This window comes from Dreissena polymorpha, chromosome 7, assembly GCF_020536995.1.
Source record: "Dreissena polymorpha isolate Duluth1 chromosome 7, UMN_Dpol_1.0, whole genome shotgun sequence".
Lineage (NCBI taxonomy): Eukaryota > Metazoa > Mollusca > Bivalvia > Myida > Dreissenidae > Dreissena > Dreissena polymorpha.
The window spans coordinates 48,483,948-48,505,870 of NC_068361.1; the positions used below are offsets into that span (position 1 = coordinate 48,483,948).

General features: G+C 37.5%; 1 long non-coding RNA gene across 4 annotated transcripts; it reads right to left on the reverse strand.

Annotated features, from left to right (window-relative positions):
• Positions 1–4,191: 4,191 nt before the first annotated feature.
• Positions 4,192–20,095, reverse strand: LOC127838435 (uncharacterized). Of its 4 annotated transcripts, none has more exons than XR_008029810.1 (6): positions 20,010–20,095; positions 18,580–18,750; positions 14,766–14,834; positions 9,453–9,501; positions 6,710–6,801; positions 4,192–6,487 (listed from the first exon to the last, which is right to left on the reverse strand). It is a non-coding gene; the product is annotated as an uncharacterized LOC127838435 (long non-coding RNA). The 4 variants fall into 4 exon arrangements; XR_008029808.1 differs by having other exon boundaries at positions 19,894–20,040; XR_008029809.1 differs by lacking the exon at positions 20,010–20,095 and having other exon boundaries at positions 14,766–14,845; positions 18,580–19,886.
• Positions 20,096–21,923: the final 1,828 nt, after the last annotated feature.

Consider the following 21,923-nt stretch of genomic DNA (forward strand, 5'->3'; position numbering starts at 1 on the left):
TCGCTAGTATAGTACTGGCTGTGAAACGGCATTACTTATATACGAGCATGGGGTAGTAGTATATACCCGCTATGACTCGCTGATAGTACTGGCTGATACGGCATTACTTATACCGGGCATACGGCAGGGGTAGTAGGATATTTCCGGTATATGACTCGCTAGTAAGTACTGGCTTGATACGGCATTACTTATATACGAGATATGGGGTAGTAGGATATACCCGTTTATATAACTCGCTAGTATAGTACGACGTGATACGGCATTACTTTTATACCAGCATGGGGTAGTAGTAGGTAAAGCCGGTATATTAACTCGCTAGTATAGTACTGGCTTGATACGACATTACTTATAACGAGCATGGGGTAGTAGGATATACCCGATATATAACTCGCTAGTATAGTACCGGCTTGATACGGCATTACTTATATAAAGGATGGCGGGTGGGTAGTAGGATATACCCGGTATATGACTCGCTAGTATAGTAATGGCTTGATACGGCATGACTTATATACGAGCAGGGGTTAGCGTGTAGTAGTATATACCCGCTATGACTCGCTAGTATAGTACCGGTTTGATACGGCATTACTTATATACGAGCATGGGGTAGTAGAATATACCCGCTATATAACTCGCTAATATAGTACTGGCTTGATACGGCATTACTTATATGAGCATGGGGTATAGGATATACCCGCTATATAAACTCGCTAGTATAGTAGTACGGTTTGATACGGCATTACTTATATACCAGCATGGGTTGTAGAATATACCCGTATACAACTCGCTAGTATGGTACTGGCTGATACGGCATTACTTATATAAAGGCATGGGGTAGTATAGGATATACCCGGTATATGACTCGCTAGTATAGTCCTGGGTTGATACGGCATTACTTATATACGAGCATGGGGGTAGTAGGTATACCCGCTATGGCTCGCTAGTATAGTACTGGTTTGATACGGCATTACTTTATACGCGCATGGGGTAGTAGGATATACCCGGTATGACTCGCTAGTATAGTACTGGCTTGATACGGCATTACTTATATACGAGCATGGGGGTATTGGTAGTAGGTATACCCGGTATATGACTCGCTAGTATAGTATGGCTTGAAACGGCATTACTTATATACGAGCATGGGTGGTAGGGTAGTATAGTATATACCGCTATGACTCGCTAGTATAGTACTGGCTTGATACGGCATTACTATACGGGTATACGAGCATGGGGTGGGTAGTAGTAGGATATTTCCGGTATATGACTCGCTAGTAAGTACTGGCTTGATACGGCATTACTTATATACGAGTATGGGGTAGTAGGATATACCCGTTATATAACTCGCTAGTATAGTACCGGCTTGATACGGCATTACTTTTATACCAGCATGGGTAGTAGTAGGTATACCGGTATATAACTGGCTAGTATAGTACTGGCTTGAAACGACATTACTTATATACGAGCATGGGGGTAGTAGGATATACCGGCTATATAACTCGCTAGTTAGTACCGGCTTGATACGGCATTACTTATATTAAAGGCATGGTGTGTAGTAGGATATACCCGGTATATGACTCGCAGGTATAGTACTGGCTTGATACGGCATTACTTATATACGAGCAAGGGGGTAGTAGGATATACCCGCTATGACTCGCTAGTATAGTACTGGCTTGATACGGCATTACTAATATACGAGCATGGGGTAGTAGGATATATCCGGTATATGACTCGCTAGTTTAGTACCGGCTTGATACGGCATTACTATATAAAGGCATGGGGTAGTAGGATATACCCGGTATATGACTCGCTAGTATAGTACTGGGCTTGATACGGCATTACTTATATACGAGCATGGGGTAGTAGGATATACCCGCTATAGTAACTCGCTAATATAGTACTGGCTTGATACGGCATTACTAATATACGAGCATGGGGTAGTAGGATATATCCGGTATATGACTCGCTAGTATAGTACTGGCTTGATACGGCATTACTAATATACGAGCATGGGGTAGTAGGATATATCCGGTATATGACTCGCTAGTATAGTACTGGCTTGATACGGCATTACTTTTATACGAGCATGGGGGTAGTAGGATATATCCGGTATATGACTCGCTAGTATAGTACTGGCTTGATACGGCATTACTTATATACGAGCATAGGGTAGTAGGGTATACCCGGTATATGACTCGCTATTATAGTACTGGCTTGATACGGCATTACTTATATACGACCATGGGGTAGTAGGATATACCCGGTATATAACTCGCTAATATAGTACTGGCTTGATACGGCATTACTTATATACGAGCATGGGGTAGTAGGATATACCCGCTATATAACTCGCTTGTATAGTACTGGCTTGAAACGGCATTACTTATATACGAGCATGGGGTAGTAGGATATACCCGGTACATAACTCGCTAGTATAGTACCGGCTTGATACGGCATTACTTATATACGAGCATGGTGTAGTAGGATATACCCGGTATATAACTCGCTAGTATAGTACTGGCTTGATACGGCATTACTTATACGAGCATGGGTAGTTGGATATACCCGGTAAAAGACTCGTTTACCAGCATGGGGTAGTAGGATATACCCGGTACATAACTCGCTAGTATAGTACTGGCTTGATACGGCATTACTTATATACCAGCATGGGGTAGTAGGATATACCCGTTACATAACTCGCTAGTATAGTACTGGCTTGATACAGTATTACTTATATACCAGCATGGGGTAGTAGGATATACCCGCTATATTACTCGCTAGTATAGTACTGGCTTGATACGGCATTACTTATATACGAACATGGGGTAGTAGGGTATACCCGGTATATGACTCGCTAGTATAGTACTGGCTTGGTACGGCATTACTTATATATAAGCATGGGGTAGTAGTATATACCCGCTATGACTCGCTAGTATAGTACCGGCTTGATACGGCATTACTAATGTACGAGCATGGGGTAGTAGGATATATCCGGTATATGACTCGCTAGTATAGTACTGGCTCGATACGGCATTACTTATATACGAGCATGGGGTAGGAGGATATACCCGCTATATAACTCGCTAGTATAGTACTGGCTTGATACGGCATTACTTATATACGAGCATGGGTAGTAGGATATATCCGATACATGACTCGCTAGTATAGTACTGGCTTGATACGGCATTACTTATATACGAGCATGGGGTAGTAGTATATACAATGGCTGTTTGTAAAACATGCATGCCCCCCATATGGGCTGTCAGTTGTAGAGGCAGCCATTGTGTGAATACGTTTTTGTCACTGTGACCGTTGACCTAGTGACCTGAAAATCAATAGGGGTCATCTGCCAGTCATGATCAATGTTCCTATGAAGTTTCATGATCCTTAGTTTCATGATCCTAGGCCTAAGCATTCTTGAGTTACCTTCTTGAAACCATTTTATTATTTGGAATAACTGTGACCTTGACCTAGTAACCTGAAAATCAAGATGGGTCATCTGCCAGTCATGATCAATGTACCAATGAAGTTTCATGATCCTAGGCCTAAGCGTTCTCAAGTTATCATCCGGAAACCATCTGATGGACGGACCGACCGACCGACATGTGGAAAACAATATACCCCTTCTTCTTCGAAGCGGTGCATAATTAGAGAGCGGAAACCATGCTCAAAGTTTAAAACGCACTAAGTGACCCCTTGGCCTTGATTTTGACCCGGCATTACCCATATTCGAACTTGACCTAGACATCATATAGATACAACATCTGATCAAGTTTGGTGAAGATCGGGTAAAAACAACTTGAATTAGAGAGCAGACACTTAATACGGACCGACAGACAAGACAGGCAGACGGACCGACAAACTTCGTTTGTGGGGGTATAAAAATGTATTAATAATGCTACTGGTATTTCATTTCTGCGTATTTTAGTCTTATATACAATATGTTAAGTTTCTATTAAGTGCATTATTCCAATTTACTATTCATGACACTAACTTCTACGTTATAAACAAATACTTTCAGATCATTTGCTGTTATTTGTAACTGAACGAGCAAAGAAAAAAATCTTACGTTTTGAATAACTAATAAATCCTTCCAACAATAAGCATTTTTCCTTGTGACTTGACTTTCACTGGGAATCAAACCCAGATCTCCGACTTACTTAGTAAGTCGGCATGTTTTCTTTACACCATGAAAGCGATAAGTTGAAGGAAAAAGCTAATCATTATGTACACAAAATATATTTAACGGATAAAATTTTTAGAAGTCTTTTTCCTACAAGTCTGTATTTACCATTTGACCCCCATGGCATGGCCAGTTTTATGCTAACACAATTGTGTTTAGTTTTACTACATTTACACGATGCTTTGCTGAATACCAAATATCTATGCAGTCAGATTCATAGATAATTTTCCACTTTTTACATATAAGGAAAACAAGATACTACAAAGCAGGGTTAATTAAATTTGGACTTGCTCACATTTTGGCAAAATGACAATTTTCCAAAACAATCAAATTATTGAACAAGAGCCCTAAGGTGCTCAACTGTGACCAGAAGTAACTAAACTATTCTGAGAGGGTGTAGTTTAGAATAATAAATGAACTTAATGAAAAATATGTAATTTGTAGACAAATTATTATTTATAAACTTGACTTTGCTTATCATTACAGCAAATGTTTTGACAAACTTTAAACAAGATGTGTTTGTGAAACACAATGTCCCCCTATATGACGTTTGACCTTGTAGGATGACCTTGACCCTTCACCACTCAAAATGTGCAGCTCCATGAGATACATATGCATTTCAAATATCAAATTGCTAGCTTCAATATTGCAGAAGTGACATTACATGATCAATTTTGACCCATATATTTGACCTTGAAGGATGACCTTGACCTTTCACCACTAAAAATGTGCAGCTCAATGAGATACACATGCATGCCAAATATCACGTTGCTATCTTCAATATAGAAAAAGTATTCATAAAATAAGCGATTTGGGCCACATATATTCGACCACTGACCTTGAAGGATGACCTTGACCTTTCACCACTCAAAATGTGCAGATCCATGAGATACACATGCATGCCAAATATCAAGTTGCTATCTTCAATATTGCAAAAGTATAATAAAATGAGCGATTTTGGACACATATATTTGACATCTGACCTTGAAGGATGAACTTAACCTTTCACCACTCAAATTGTGCAGCTCAATGAGATACACATGCATGCCAAATATCAAGTTGCTATCTTGAATATTGAAATACTGCAAAAGTGTACATTAAATGAGCGATTTTGACCCATATATTTGTCCTTTGACCTTGAAGGATGACCTTGACCTTTCACCACTCAAAATGTGCAGCTCCATGAGATACATATGCATGCAAAATATCAAGTTCCTATCTTCAATATTGCAAAAGTTATTGCAAATGTTAAAGTTGGCGCAAACCAACCAACCAACAGACCAACCAACAGACAGGGAAAAAACAATATGTCCCCCACTACTATAGTGGGGGACATAAAAAAGGAACACAATTTTAAATGCAACTTCCAGTGTTTACAAGCTTTTTTTAATTTGACATTTTGACCCACTTTTTGACGTTATGTGATCCAGTTTCAAAGTCAGCTGAGATTACATTGGGCCAAATGCTCTGATCATCTTTCATGAAAAATGCACATAAAAAGGGCCAATTGTGTGTTAACAAGGTTCTACTCTAGCACATTAAGAAAAACTGTCATGTCCACTGGCAGCCATGTTAGTCTACAAACCGGAACCAGTTACAAACTCGACAACTGAGCTATCATTAGAATAAATATTCTGACCAAAATTTATGGAGATATGGCTAAAAATGTCACTTCTAGAGAATTTACAAGGTTTCATTATAGCCATATAAAGACAATTGCCTCGTGCTCTAGTGGATATGTTTTTTGAATAGACATAAAAATTTCGAAACTGGACTGAGCCATCATTTGAACAAATATTCGACCAAAATGCATGAAGATTGGAAAAAAAACAGTGACTTCACTAGTGTTCAAAAGGTTTCACTATAGCTATATAAGGAAAACTGCCCAGCCCTGTTACATACGGTCATTTATGAAGTTCCAAAACTGTTGTCGTACGTTAAACAGTTTTCTAGATAGTAATTTCCCACTATTTTTTCCATCAGTGCAGCTTATGATCAACAATTAACTAGTCACTTCCACTTTAAACCTGTCCACTGTAAACACAAGGTTTACTGTTTTGACCTTTTTATACTTTTTATTTCTTATTGCTTTTGAAATATCATCTTATATATAATGTTATAATGTTCGCATGTATCTCCAATTATATTCTACAACACCGGTTCAATACATTGAGCTGTACACTATAAATGTAGGGACTAAAATATGATGATAACATTTCTCATCTCTTCTTCTCCTTGTCAATCACTCAAATGGAAACACTGGCCCCTGTGGTACACATTCTTTTTGATCAGCATGTTTTGTCTGCCAAACTGAAAAAAATAATAATCACAAATAAACATTTTAAAGAGAAGTGTAATGCCCCAACACTAATCTTTAGTTTCAAAACAATTGTAATGTCCAAACAAAATTAAACTAAAATACCAAAGTGTGCAAATTCAAATGCTTTTTACTTTGAGCTAATAGAGAGAGTTATACAGACAACAAGACATTTGCACATGGTGAATACTTGTGTTATTTGGATAAGGCATTACCATGATATAGTCTGAGCAGTAGTAGGACGCAATGCATGCCTCTCCAACCGCTCAACTATTGTGACTGCTAGATGATGATTTCAGCTGAGGAGCTAAACAAAAATGAGCAAGGGCCATAGTTCTGCAAAATTTGGGCTCATACATAATTTATTCCTTTAAGATGCCAATGTTTCCAATGTTGACTAGAAATGGCGCGGCAGAGACCGACGCACATCCCCACGCCGCATGTTTGACCCAGGGGCGCCCCAGGGTTGGTAATGGGGCCATGCATAGTTGACCGTATTGTCATAAGAGAAGTTCAGTATCAATTAGAAGTGAATCGGTGTAGAAATGAAGAAATTATAGTAAAAGGCAATTTTGGGTGGGCGTGGCCTATGTGGGAGGGGCACCCCAGGGTTGGTAATGGGGCCATACATAGTTGAGATTGACCGTATTGTCATAAGAGGGGTTCAGTATTAATTTGAAGTAAATGGGTGAAGAACTTTTAAAGTTATCGAAGGATCCAGAAAAGTGTCAGACTGACAGACACAGAGCGCAAACCGTAAGTCCCTCTCCTTTTTCAAGGGTAGGAAACTAACAAGTTTTGATAATAATGTAAAAATAATGGTCAAAACAAGAAACTGATTGAAATACAAAGTTAGGTCGCCCAAAGGGTGTTCTCATTATGTTATATGCACAAACAGGGATTTCAGATATTAAAGGGATCAGGACCATGGATAATTAATAAACCCTCATGTCAATTTCATGTGAATTGCCAGCATTTAATTCTTACGTTCACCTACCATTACTAACATCAAGAGTGTCTTGGTTTGGGTAAAGCTTTCGTATATTGTTTGGAGGCATAGTGTAATAGCTGTGATATTTTAGGAATAATGAACCTAAACACAAAACTGAAGCAAATCTGCACCTTTCTAGGTATATTTTGACCTTTGACCTTGAAGGATGACCTTGACCTTTCACCACTCAAAATGTGCAGCTCCATGAGAAACACATGCATGCCAAATATGAAGTTGCTTTCTTCAATATTGCAAAAGTTATGGCAAAATATTTAAGTTGGAGCAAACAAACCAACAGACAGACCAACAGACAGGGCGAAAACAATATGTCCCCCACTATAGTTCATTCCAACGCTCACGGACACTGGAACCCCGGGGAGAGTAGGAAAGCTCCACTATATATATATTTCATATATAATAGTCGAGCTAAAAACCCTATTTTACTATGATTCAAGGGCCATAACTCAGGGGTGTCTGGGTCTATTTGGCCCATTATCTAACTTGACTTAGATGTTATTGCCTTACACATTTTCATGAAGTTTGGTGAAGATCTGATGACAATTGCTTGACTTATTGAACGGAAAATAATCCGGACGGACTGACAGACGGACTTACTAACTTACAGACGGACGGATGGACTAACAAACTAAAGGACGGAGCGATTTTAATATGCCCTCAAAATCACTGGTTCGGGGGCATAAAAACGACATTGTATAAAATGTATTGTATTTCTTAAACTGTATGAACTGTTATATCATACATGCCATACGTCCCGGATTTTCCGGGACAGTCCCGGAAATGAAAAACTTGTCCCGCTGTCCCGGAAATCTGTCAAATGTCCCCGAATTTACAAAATCCATATATACATGTACCTTATCTTAGGCTTAACTGCACCTCAAATCTGTGTATATATGCAGCGTCTCCATGACAATGCCTACCCGAATAGGCAGACTACGCTACATGTCAAAATCGATCAATTAACAGGGGTCCTGTTATCATATTGATTGTCTCACGTTCGCTGTCAAACCGAAAAGGCGGCATTGTTTTGGTTGTTAATTGACTTATATCTACATCGAAACAAGAGTGCAACTAATGTGTGACTGTACGGATTTTAAGTTGACGATCTACCGGTACTGTTTTGTTGTATTTGTTTTATGTGATTGGTTGTATGTATTGTGAATTGATTTGAGTTGACAATCTAACGGTACTGTATTGTTGTATTTTTTATTATATAAATGTGATAAATGAAAAAAGGCGTATCAACAACTACGCGTTACACACCGGTCTTAATAACAATAACGCAGTGACGTCACCATCTATGTTTAGAACGATTACACTGAAAACACATGGCCTGTATCTAGTAAAGGAACTAGTAATGTTTAATTTGACGTTAATAGATCAAGTATATTTCGGATAGGCTTTCGAACTTTTGCAATTAACGATGCGAAACAAAACAAAACGTACCAAAAATGCATATGTCTATAAATATCGCTACATTTTATACATGTCCCGGAAAATCGGCAAAAGTCCCGGTCATGTATGGTTATATGTTATTTCCATTTAACATTATCATTACATGATCTCACGCTACATTGGAAGTCTCTGAACTGTTATATACAGACAGATCAATCCCTAGTTTATCTTCCAGGGATCAGAAGATGTCTTGAAATCATTATGAACTGTTCCATCATTTAAAATACTGTATGAAATAAATGACAAAGTTATGGCCCAGACAAACTTCAGGTTTAAAACACAATAAGTGACCCCATGACCTAGTTTCTGATCCGGGCATGATCCATATTCAAACTTGACCTATACATCATCTAGATACAATTTGTGACCAAGTTTGGGTGAAGATCTGATGAAATTTCGGGACAGACTGACGGACCGACAAAGTGGTTCCTATATAGCCCCCATTACCAAAAAGATAGTATTACCAGCAGTTGGTTTCAATGGAAATTTCTTACCAGACAAGAGGTTTGATGCAAATTGTTGTGAGGGGAAACTGGAAAATATCTGAAACAAAAATAAAGTCTTATATAATTTGAAGCGCTATATTGTTAAGTCAAATTTTAATATTTGATAATCATAATACTGCTAGCTGTCTGATTACAGAGTCTTCACAACATAATGCGTTAACAGTTTTCCTGCAATAAGCAAACAGGACAAAATCAACAACACGAGTATTTATAATATATTCAGAGACAAAGATGATCCATCCATGTCTTTGGAAATAAACAAAGGGCATTTAACAATTATTTTGGCCTCATTTTAGCCATGTTGATAAATATAATGGGTCATACTGCTTGGTGCGTTACAAGTGAAACACCATCAAAACCAGTGCTCCAGCTTGGCATGAATGGAAGGGCGCAGCACCCTGCCATTCAAAGATTCCAACCTGTCAACCTTGGACACCCTTCATGCCCTTTGATGAAAATGCCGAGTTGGGAATAGGGAGTTACAGTTGTAAGATCGTACGCGAATATCATTTGCCATTTAAAAGGAATCATGATGTTCAAACTTAACCTTTGACCTAGAAGTTGGCAAAGGGTTTGTTTTTAGTTGGTCGCATTTTAGAATTTACAGAGCATATTTTGCAAATCAGTGTGTGCTTAGAAGCCTTAGCTACGGAAAGAACCGCAACTCAATTTGCTTAGAACGATCACCACTGCCTGTCTGCAACAGATGACAAATGATTCTGCTCTAGCAGTGAGTGTATATACCAGCTTGTAAGACGACATTGGCCAGACTAGTGTTTATCATTAAAGTCTGTACGTATTTGTTCCATTTTTGACCTCATCCAAGATATCATTGGGACAAATGTTCGGACAAAGTTTCATGATGATCAGACAATAAATGTGGCCTCTAGAGTGTTAACAAGGTTTTACTATATAGCCATAAAAGAAAAAATGCAGAGCCCACTGGCAGCCATGTTTTTCAACCAATCAGCATCATGTTTGAACTCGTCCAAGATATTATTGGGATGAATCTTCTGACCATTTTTCATGAACATCAGAAATAAAAGTGGCCTCTAAAGTGTTAACAAGACTTTACTATAGCCATATAATGAACAAAATGCCCCGCCCCCTGGAAGTCGTGTTTTCCAAGCAAATGTACCCATTTTCAAACTCTTTCAAGATATCATTGAGACCAATCTTCTGACCAAATTTCATGAAGCTTGACAATAAATGTGGCCTCTAAAGTGTTAACAAGGTTTTACTAAAGCCCTATAAGGAAAAATGCCCCGCCCCCTGGTGGCCATGTTTTTATAGCAACCATACCCATTTTCGAACTCTTTCAAGACATCATTGGGACAAATCTTCTGACCAAGTTTCATAAAGATCAGACAATAAATGTGGCCTCTAGAATGTTAACAAGGTTTTACTATAGCCATAGAAGGAAAAATGCTCTGCCCCCTGGCAGCCATGTTTTTCAACCAATCAGCATCATTTTTAAACTCGTCCAAGATATTATTGGGATGAATCTTCTGACCATGTTTCATGAAGATCCGACAATAAATGTGGCCTCTAGGGTGTTAACAAGATTTTACTATAGCCATTTATAGCCATATTAGGAAAAATGCCCTGCCCCTTGGCAGCCATGTTTTTCAAGCAAACATAACCATTTTCAAACTCATCCAAGATATCATTGAGACCAATCTTCTGACCAAATTTCACGAAGATTGGACAATGCGGCCTCTAGAGTGTTCACACGGTTTTACTAAAGCCATATATAACCATATATGGACCATATATAAATAACCATATAATGAAAAATGCCCCGCCCCCTGGTGGCCATGTTTTTAAAGCAACCAAAACCATTTTCAAACTCATCCAAGATATCATTGGAAAAATGTTCTGACCAAGTTTCATGAAAATCTGACAATAAATGTGGCCTCTAGAGTGATAACAAGGTTTACTATAGCCATATAAGGAAAATGCCCCACCTCATAAATGCCATGTTTTTCAACCAACCGGCGTCATTTTAAAACTTGTCAAAGATATTATTGGGTTGAATCTTAAGTAATATGCATATAATAATGGAAAAAGGGCCATTATTCTTACAAAATGCTTGATACAGTTGTCTGCTCTTCTTTATAGATTGGGGTCATGTTGGTAAATAAGTTTGCAAAATATGAAAGCAATATGTCAAGGGACGTTAAAAATATTTTAGGTGGTACGCCAACTTTAACATAGATTTATCAATAATATGAATATTCAAAATGGTAAAGGAGCCATAATTATTACAAAATGCTTGATAGAGTTGTCTGCTCTTGTTTATAGGTTGGGGTCATGTTGGTAAAGAAAAATGCAAAATATGAAAGCAATATGTCAAGGGACATTGAAAATATTTGGGGTAGTAAACAAACTTAAACATTTGCTGCATTTTCTAAGTGGAATAGGGGCCATAATCAGTTTTCGAAATTAGCACACGCCCGATCGCCCGTGGCGAGTAAAATTACTGCCGGGCACATACAAAAATTCAAGTTTGTGGCCCGCCGGGCATGTAAATTATTGAAGCCAATTGACAGTTTATAAAAAAAAATCGTAAGCGGTTCTTGATATTTGCAGATCTCTTGATCAATTTTGCGAACAAACACCTTTCCGTAAGTTGTAAAACAATGAAATTCGATTGGTTTAACAACACGCACCTGCTTGCACACGTCATCATTATTGTTTTTGACCGATGCAGTTCGGTCACATTCCGTTCTTATCGACGGTTTCTCTAGACATTAATCGAGAAGATACTTTTTGAATCAATCAAGTAATACACTTCCGTTTTTGTCAATGTTAACAAATGTCATTGTCGACATAGAGGCAGTATCTTAGGTATGTTGATGGGGCTAAGCCCGATAAAGCACTTCCAAAATAGAAAATTGACAATGATTTAGAGAAAAAGGAAGCCAAGAAATGGTATGAGGACACCAGAGAACGCTCTTTTCAAGAGCACTGGTGTAACGATCGACCGTCTTAATTCTAGTGATTGATTAGATGTAATTGTATTCACTACTATTGAAACAAATGTTCTGCTTTACTATGTGTAGCATGTAAGTGTTAAAATGTTGTGATTTGTTATAATTTTGGTTAAAAAAGTTTGGGCATGTAAAAAATATGTTGGGCATGTACAAATTCTTAAGTAACTGGCCCGACTGGCATGTAACTTTTCAAAGCTAATTTCGAAGACTGCATAATTATTACAAAATGCTTGATAGAGTTGTCTGCTCTTGTTTATAGGTTGGGGTCATGTTTGTTAAGAAGTATGCAAAATATGAAAGAAATATGCCAAGGGACATTGAAAATATTTGGGGTAGTACGCAAACTTTTAACATTTGCATGCTCACACTAACGCCAATGCTAAGGCTAACGCAAACGCCGGGTGAGTAGAATTGCTCCACTATATAGATTTCATATATAATAGTCGAGCTAAAAAGGGTCTTTCTGTAAATCTTTAAGAGAACAAATTAAAAACTCAACAGGCCTTTTTTATTATTAAATATGCTTGTTTCCATATATAATTTAAGGCCCTAAAATCATTCAGGATATAACTTTGAACATTTTTTACAGAAATAAAATGATCTTAAAGTTCTCTGCAATGCAAAGTAATTTTTACACACTAGATATTTAAAAAAAAAAAATTGTTAACTTGTCCATGCTATTCGGGCCGGCTGTGCTCTGCCTATGGAAAATCTTGATTATATATATATTATATATATATACCTGTTGTGACCCTTGAGATCCTTATGAAATGTTCATAATTCACTAATAACTGTATGTAAAAACAAGAGCACCGCCTTGCGGGTGCAGACCGCTCATCTATTTTCTTTTTTAAAGGTGAAGGGACTCTCATTTTCAATCACAAAGGAGGGAGGGGTGGAGTGAAGAGCGGTGCATTGTGTGGGGGTGTGGACATTTATTTTTTCTTCCAAAAATGCGAAAAAAAGGAGAAAAAAAATCGGGGGGGGGGGGGGGGGGGGGGTGGGTGGGGGGGGGATTCTTGGGTGCGATGGTTGGACGGTATTTCAAACATAAAATAATAAAAATAAATATTTGTGTTTTTTAACCGTTTCATAAAAAAAAAAATGGGGGGGGGGGGGTGAGGTGGGGGGGGGGGTATAGTGTGAGGGTGTGGTGGTAATTTGTGAGATGATCTTAAAAAAAAAAAAATAATAATAAGGGGGGGGGGATTAGGGTGGGGGGAGGGGGGGTGGGGGGGGGGGGGATTCTTGGGTGCGATGGTTGGACGGTATTTCAAACATAAAATAATCAAAATAAATAGTTTTGTTTTTTAACCGTTTAAAAAAAAATTGGGGAGGGGGTGGTGGGGGTATAGTGTGAGGGTGTGGTGGTCATTTGTGAGATGATCTTAAAAAAAAAAAAAAATAATAAGGGGGGGGGGGGGGGGGTTGGGGGGGGCACGGGCGATGGTTTGGGTGGAGTCTATTGTGGTATGTCAGGTAAGAGTAGTTTCAATCTATCAATCAAATCTAATCATAAATAAAGAAGTTATGGCAATTTTAGAGAAATTTAATAATTTGACCTTGAGAGTCAAGGTCATTCAAAGGTCAAGGTAAAATTCAACTTGCCAGGTACAGTAACCTCATGATAGCATGAAAGTATTTGAAGTTTGAAAGCAATAGCCTTGATACTTAAGAAGTAAAGTGGATCGAAACACAAAATTTAACCATATATTCAAAGTTACTAAGTCAAAAAAGGGCCATAATTCCATAAAAATGACATCCAGTTATGCAACTTGTCCTTTTACTGTACCCTTATGATAGTTTGCGAGTGTTCCAAGTATGAAAGCAATATCTATGATACTTTAGGGGTAAAGTGGACCAAAACACAAAACTTAACCAAACTTTCAATTTTCTAAGTATAAAGGGCCCATAATTCCGTCCAAATGCCAGTCAGAGTTACATAACTTTGCCTGCACAGTCCCCTTACGGTAGTTAGTAAGTGCTGCAAGTATGAAAGCAATAGCTTTGATACTTAAGGAATAAAATGGACCTTAACACAAAACTTAACCAAAATTTTCAATTTTCTAAGTATAAAAAGGGCACATAATTCAGTCAAAATGCACGCCAGAGTTATCTAACTTTGCCTGCCCAGTCCCCTCATGATAGTAAGTAAGTGTACCAAGTTTGAATGCAATAGCATTGATACTTTCTGAGAAAAGTGGACCTAAACACAAAACTTAACCGGACGCCGACGCCGACGCCAAGGTGATGACAATAGCTCATAATTTTTTTCAAAAAATAGATGAGCTAAAAATAGTATTACCAGATAATCGGGTTCAAAAGTTATTTCTTTCAAGACAGGATGGTTGGTGGGAAATGTCTTCCGACGAAACTGAAAAACATCTAAAACAAAAATAAAGTGACTTCTTGTATAATTTGAAGCACTATTCATTTTAATACAATTTTGTTTTGACAGCCATAGTTCTGCTGAGCCTAAAAATTAAAAGTAGGTCAACAAAACACAAAATGAAATCCAATGATTGCATCACCAAATCTTCTACATATCCAATTAATAAAATTAATGTTTATATATAGACGGTTTTGATACATGGCACAACATCAGGGGTGTCAAATGTCCCAAATTTGAAATCCTAATGATAAAGTCTGGAGTCTGAGCCTGTAGGTCCCTTACAGGTAGAGCCCCCCAAACTGAAAGCCATAGTTCATTGTTCTTTTTATAGTCTTAGTTGCTATTTCTGGTGAGTAAAATGCAAACTATTATAAGCCAGACCACCAGTAACACTCGATGTGTAATTGTCATTTTATATAAATGTTATAAAGAACATCGATAACAAGGGCTGTTTGTAAAACATGCATGCCCCCCATATGGGCTGTCCGTTGTAGTGGCAGCCATTATGTGAATACGTTTTTTGTCACTGTGACCTTGACCTTTGACCTAGTGACCTGAAAATCAATATGGGTCATCTGCATGTCATGATAAATGTACCCATGAAGTTTCATGATCCTAGGCGTAAGCGTTCTTGAGTTATCATCGGAAACCATTTAACTATTTCGGGTCACCGTGAATTTGACCTTTGACATAGTTACCTCAAAATTAATACGGGTCATCTGCGAGTCATGATCAATCTACCTATGAAGTTTCATGATCCTAGGCGTATGCGTTTTTGAGTTATCAACCGGACCCCATTCTACTATTTCGGGTCACCGTGACCTTGACCTAGTGACCTCAAAATCAATAGGGGTCGTCTGCAAGTCATGATCAATCTACCTATGAAGTTTCATGATCCTTGGCATATGCGTTCTTGAGTTATCATCCAGAAACCATTTTACTATTTCGGGTCCCCATGACCTAGAGCTTTGACCTAGTGACCTCTAAATGAATAGGGATCATCTGCGAGTCATGATCTATCTTCCTATGAAGTTTCATGATCCTAGGCCTAAGCGTTCTTGAGTTATCATCCGGAAACCACCTGGTGGACGGACCGACAGACCGACCAACCCACATGTGCAAAGCAATATACCCCCTCTTCTTCGAAGTGGGGCATAATAAATGTTAATCCACTAACCATACAGTAAAACAACTGTCCAAAAATATATCCAGATATGTCTTTTGCAAATGAAATAATATATGCACTTAGTTTGACAGCAGAAAATGGAAATTAAATGATGGGGACATATGCTACATTTTGTAGTATGTAAGATTTCTGGAAAGTAGCCAAGAGGTTAGGTCAGTTACCTTTTATGTCCTTGTCAGCGGATAACCAATCAGAAAATAGTAAAACAAGGGACAAAATTGTCATAAAACCAGGTTTTCAATGTAGAAAAAAGTCTGATAGAGGGAGACAACTCAAACTGAACTGTTTATAATTAACCCCCTTTGTTTCAAAATAAATATATTTTTAGTTGTGGCGACCTTGACCTTGGAGATATTGACGTAATTCTAAAGTGCGATACAACGTCCCACGATGGTGAACAAATATGCAAAATCATTTTTAAGTCTCACAATGAATGACATAGTTTTGGCCCGGACAAGCTCTTTATGGCCATTTTTGACCTTTGAACTCAAAGTGTGACCTTGATCTTGGATATATTGACGGTATTCTTTTGAGCGACACACCGTCTAATGATGGTGAACAAATGTGCCAAATGATTTTAAATTCTCACCAAGAACCACAACGTTATGGCACGGACAAGCTTGTTCCGTCCGCCCGCCAGCCGGCATTTGCCAAATTGAATAACCCGTTTTTTTCTTTGGAAAACCTTGTTAAAAAGACCAGGAAAAATCCATACTAAGCGCACATGCCCGGCATGCCAATGAAGCAATTACAATATTTGTTCACACCCCCTTAAAACAAATCATCAGATTTACACTGATCTAAAATTCAATCCTGAATAGCTCAAATCGGGATTTCCAAATAATCCGGACAATTAACACCCTTGCAACATGCATGGGTTGCTAAGTTACTAAATGTCCTACATATAACAAATTCAGAATTTGTGTTCCATCCCACTCACATAAATAGCAATTGCAAGATGTCCATTACAAACCTGTTTGTTATCATTCTGACCTTTTTGTACTTCTATAGTTTTTCAAATTTTAATGTGATTAAAGTGCAAACACCTGATTATAGAAGGTATACCTAAGATCATATTGCTTGCCATGAGTAATAATCCAACAGATTGGCTTTGTTTGTATGCCAATAGATAGAGCTTGCACATTCTTTTTCAATATGTGGTTATGGACAACTGTAAACATTACTTCATGTATTTTAAGGGGCCTTTGCATGTTTTGGTAAATTGACAAAATAAAACAAGAGCAGCTGTCACCATAGGATGACTTATGCCCCCTATAAATGCTTGATAGAAGTTATGAGCTTTTTTCGAAACCTAAACACAGATTTCGAAACCTAAACGCGGACCCTAAGTTCAAGGTCACAGGGGTCAAAATTTGTGTGCGTATGGAAAGGCCTTGTCCATATACACATGCATACCAAATATGAAGGTCATATCACAAGGGACATAGAAGTTATGAGCATTTTTCAATATCTAAACGCAGATTTCGAAACCTAAACGCGGACCCTAACTTCAAGGTCAAGGTCACAGGGGTAAAATTTTTTGTGCGTATGGAAAGGCCTTGTTCATATACACATGCATACCAAATATGAAGGTTATATCTCAAAACATAGAAGTTATGAGCATTTTTCAATATCTAAACGCAGATTTCGAAACCTAAACGCGGACCCTAACTTCAAGGTCAAGGTCACAGGGGTAAAATTTTGTGTGCGTATGGAAAGGCCTTGTCCATATACACATGCATACCAAATATGAAGGTTATATCTCAAGGGACATAGAAGTTATGAGCATTTTTCAAAACCTAAACGCAGATTTTGAAACCTAAACACGGACCTTAAGTTCAAGGTAACAGGGGTAAAAATTTGTGTTCGTATGGAAAGGCCTTGTCCATATGCACATGCATACCAAATATGAAGGTTATATCTCAAGGGAAATAGAAGTTATGAGCATTTTTCGAAACCTAAACGCAAAGTGTGACAGAAATACGGACCAACAGACGGACAGTCTGATAACTATATGCCCCCTTTTCTTTGAAAGGGGGCATAAAAATTGTTTCAGACTTGCACATTTTTGTTGCAGTTATGATATTTGTGAGAAAACAGTTATACTTAACATTAACAACCTGAAATTGATAAATCGTTGCAAAGCAAAACAATTGAATAATTTGGAGTTCTGTTGTCGTTTTTAGTGACACTACGAGCTTTGCTTATAGAAACTAAAAGTATAAAATATTGTATGAGCATGGATGGCCGTCTTAGCGTTAGACTTTTACTCCAGAGGTAAGTGGTTCGAGCCCAGATGAGGATTACTTTTTCTTTTAATTTGTTCTTGTTTTTTAATTGAGCTTTTTAGATTTAATGTTTATATTTATAAATATAACGCATTTAATGACAAACTTCAATACATGCCATAATCTGTTATAAGGTCCATTAAATACCAAGATGAGTATCAAGGAACCTGAGTGAAACATTTTATCTTATTTCGGATATATACAGGACTGCTTATTGGAAACAAAAAGTTTGCTCGATTCTTGAATGACTTACAAAAATGTTAATCAAATCAAGTAGGTTCGTTTATTCTTCGTCTGTTGTCCCATCTCGCCAACAGTCAACCAGCTCCCTCCAGGCTTGTCAGTTCCAGGCGAGTCTCTCTAGCTGCCCCCATTTTGGCCCATCTGCTTAGAATCTGCATCCAGGTCACGGCGCCAGGTGTTACTGTATTTGAAATAAAGTAGGTTGGATGCCATTAAATGTGACTTTAAACACCATAATGAGAGACAAAATAACAGGTCTATTTCCCTTCAATTAATAACAAGCAAATTCATTGAATTGATATCCCCCGCTAATTAGCTTCTGGACACAAAAGTGTTATATTTGACACTCAGGTAAAAAAGCATTTTTTTAGGTTCGAAGGGCCATAACTCTGTTATTAACAGATAGTGTACAATGCCATTTGGCATGCATCATCCTCTTATCTATACATATACTCATACCAAGTTTCGATGAAATCCACCAAAGCACTTCCAAGGTATGGCTCCCAACACAAAAGTGCCGGATGGACGGAAAGACAGGCGGACAAGGCCAAAACAATATCCCTCCGCCTATTGCAGGGTGATAATAACATGAATGTAAATTAAAGCCAGCACATATATGAATTAACTGCCTAGATGGGTGTATTAAATATAATTTAGGGCTGTACAATACTTACTGATATGTGAGCATATATTTACTTTTAGTAAATATAAATAAATGTAACAGTAATACTTACACACTTGTGACTGTGAGTTTATACATGTAACTAAACCTCCTTTATAATTTTATAACAGTGTTTTATTCCTGCCATAGTATTAAGAAGTCACTTGCTCAATAACACATTTAAGCATGAGCTGTTTTTTTTAATCTGCATACATAAGAAAACATCGAAAAAAAACACAAGAGGAGCATGTATCCGAAAGTAAATTACGTCCGAAATCGGGCAAGTTAAGCATGCGCGAAATTCACAAAAACATCGATTAAATATGGTTTAAACAGAATCATATGTAAAACTTGAATGATAAATTAAACATTATCCAACAAAAGCATGCAGCTATAACCAAAAAACAACAGCAAAAATCAGCAATATAGCGATGTTGTTGAATAACTCAGCGAAGGCTAGCAAGAAGAGAATTTTCCAGGGGAAACAACTAAAAAAGTAATGCGAACGGATTTAAATGGCTCATGCACGAAAGTTTATAATATAGCAACAACACATGATTTAGCTATAGAATTAGAATGCGAAAGATTTTTTTTAACTATTACTCGAAGATTCCTTAACTAAATAAAATATCAATAAAAGTTTAAACTTTGAGTTTGACCTACTTAGCAATCAATGGTCAAAACAACCTCGAAATAGCTTTTTCTTCATGTCAACAATACAATTGTTGAGTTAATGTTGACGTAATACTAATAATGGTAATACTATCCATATTCTCTACCTAGAATACTCATCATATTAAAATATCCAATATTTCTTTTCACGCTAACAATTCAACATGGCTTACAATCGGTTTTGCTCGGGCATGCGCATTGCAAGCCTATTTGGTTTGGTCCCGCCTTTTTCTCCATATATGGTCATTTGAGCTTGTGGACGGCCGTGGACCATCCACCTACAGATACAGGTCATCACCGGAGTTCGCGGTCAGTAAAATAATCGTTATATAATAAAGACGCTATCCGTGAACTAGGTGACCTGGAATTTTCTTTAGACCAGAAATATGTTAAAAGAAGATATTCAGCAATATAATTATGGTATGTCAATAATAGATTCTTAATGTGTTTTCAACAATACAATGATAAATATTATTTTTAATAAATTTAACAATAATTATTCCACCATATTGCCTAATGTACTAAAGTGATATTATGAGCATGTAACAGTTTATAGGTGTCTATCGCAACCGTTGATTATTTTTGATGTTTCTACTTCATATACACTTATAGTAATTAATGCAGCATCAACATACTAAAACAATATACCAGAAAGAGAAAAATAATGCATTTGAATATTAACCGTACTTTCGTTTGACAACTGATCATGCGTTTACGAGTTGAACCTAAATTTAGTTTTAGTGCAGATTTGTTCATACGACACAAAGACACAATATTGTTTTACGGATCATTTCGGCTTACAGGACTGGGTGGGTCACGTAAGAATATCGAATATAAAATATATTTTTATAAACAACTGGTAGCAAGGTGAGTTGCAGATAATTGATCAGTAACCACATTTTAACTAACTATTTTGACCTGTTAATTCTTTTCAGCTCAATTCAACAGTGCAAAATGCCCATAATATCACTTTAAGCATGAGCACGATGATTCTCGATACTGTTAATAATCGAATCAAATAGCAATGCCCGACAGACCACTAAAACAGGTTTGTTCTCGTGTGGCCGGTTGACTCATATGTTTAAATTTCACTTCCATTCTTCTTTTGGTTTTCTGTTTTGTATCTATAGGTTTATGACCAGCAATATGTTATAATGTAAAATAAGCCGCGAAAACTCCCCGTAACATCCCGTACTGTGTGTGATGCAGCTAAGAACTGCACAGAAAAAGACATTCGCTATCCTTGATCTCATTCATTAAACTATTTACGCCGTATATCTTTTTTTAAAGATATTTCTTGTTTACTCTGACACCATGTTATGTTATGTTATTTTAACTAATTATAGTTTTTATGTTGTACACATGTACATAGTCTTGGTAGTATCACAAATGTGATAAGGCAATTAAAGACAATCAAGTCAAGAACACAAGCGTGCTGTTTCTAAGACGTTTATTTTACAACTGGCAGATAACATGTGGCTAGTGCCGGGTAGCGGTCAGTGGGCATGCGCATAGAGATAAACATTAAACATGCAGACACGTGTTCGACATATATTACAATTGGGACGGACAGATGGTCGCATTTCCCATATCCCTGTCCGTGGGGGATATAAAAATCAGTGTATTATGGGACTGAATTTTTTTTTTTACCAAAATCTGTAAAGATGCCCTGGCCTGGTCATTTTGTCAGATGCGAGTCATTTTATAAAAAATTTGAAATTTTAGAAACAATATAAACACAGCTGTGAAATAGTTACTCACAGCTATTGACCCTCCCTGTACCCATAAAAGCTCAGAGCATTCAAGAAGAACTGAAGCCGGATTGGGAACGACTCGCCCCTTTAATGATTAGATCCATAACGACTCGCCCCTTTAATGACTAGACCCATAACGACTCGCCCCTTTTTATAAGTATTTGCCCCATATATTTAACAACCCACCCCACATATATAACGACTCTCCCCATCATAACTTGGTAGGATTTTTGTAATTTGTTAATAGCCTAGTTTCTTTGAATCATT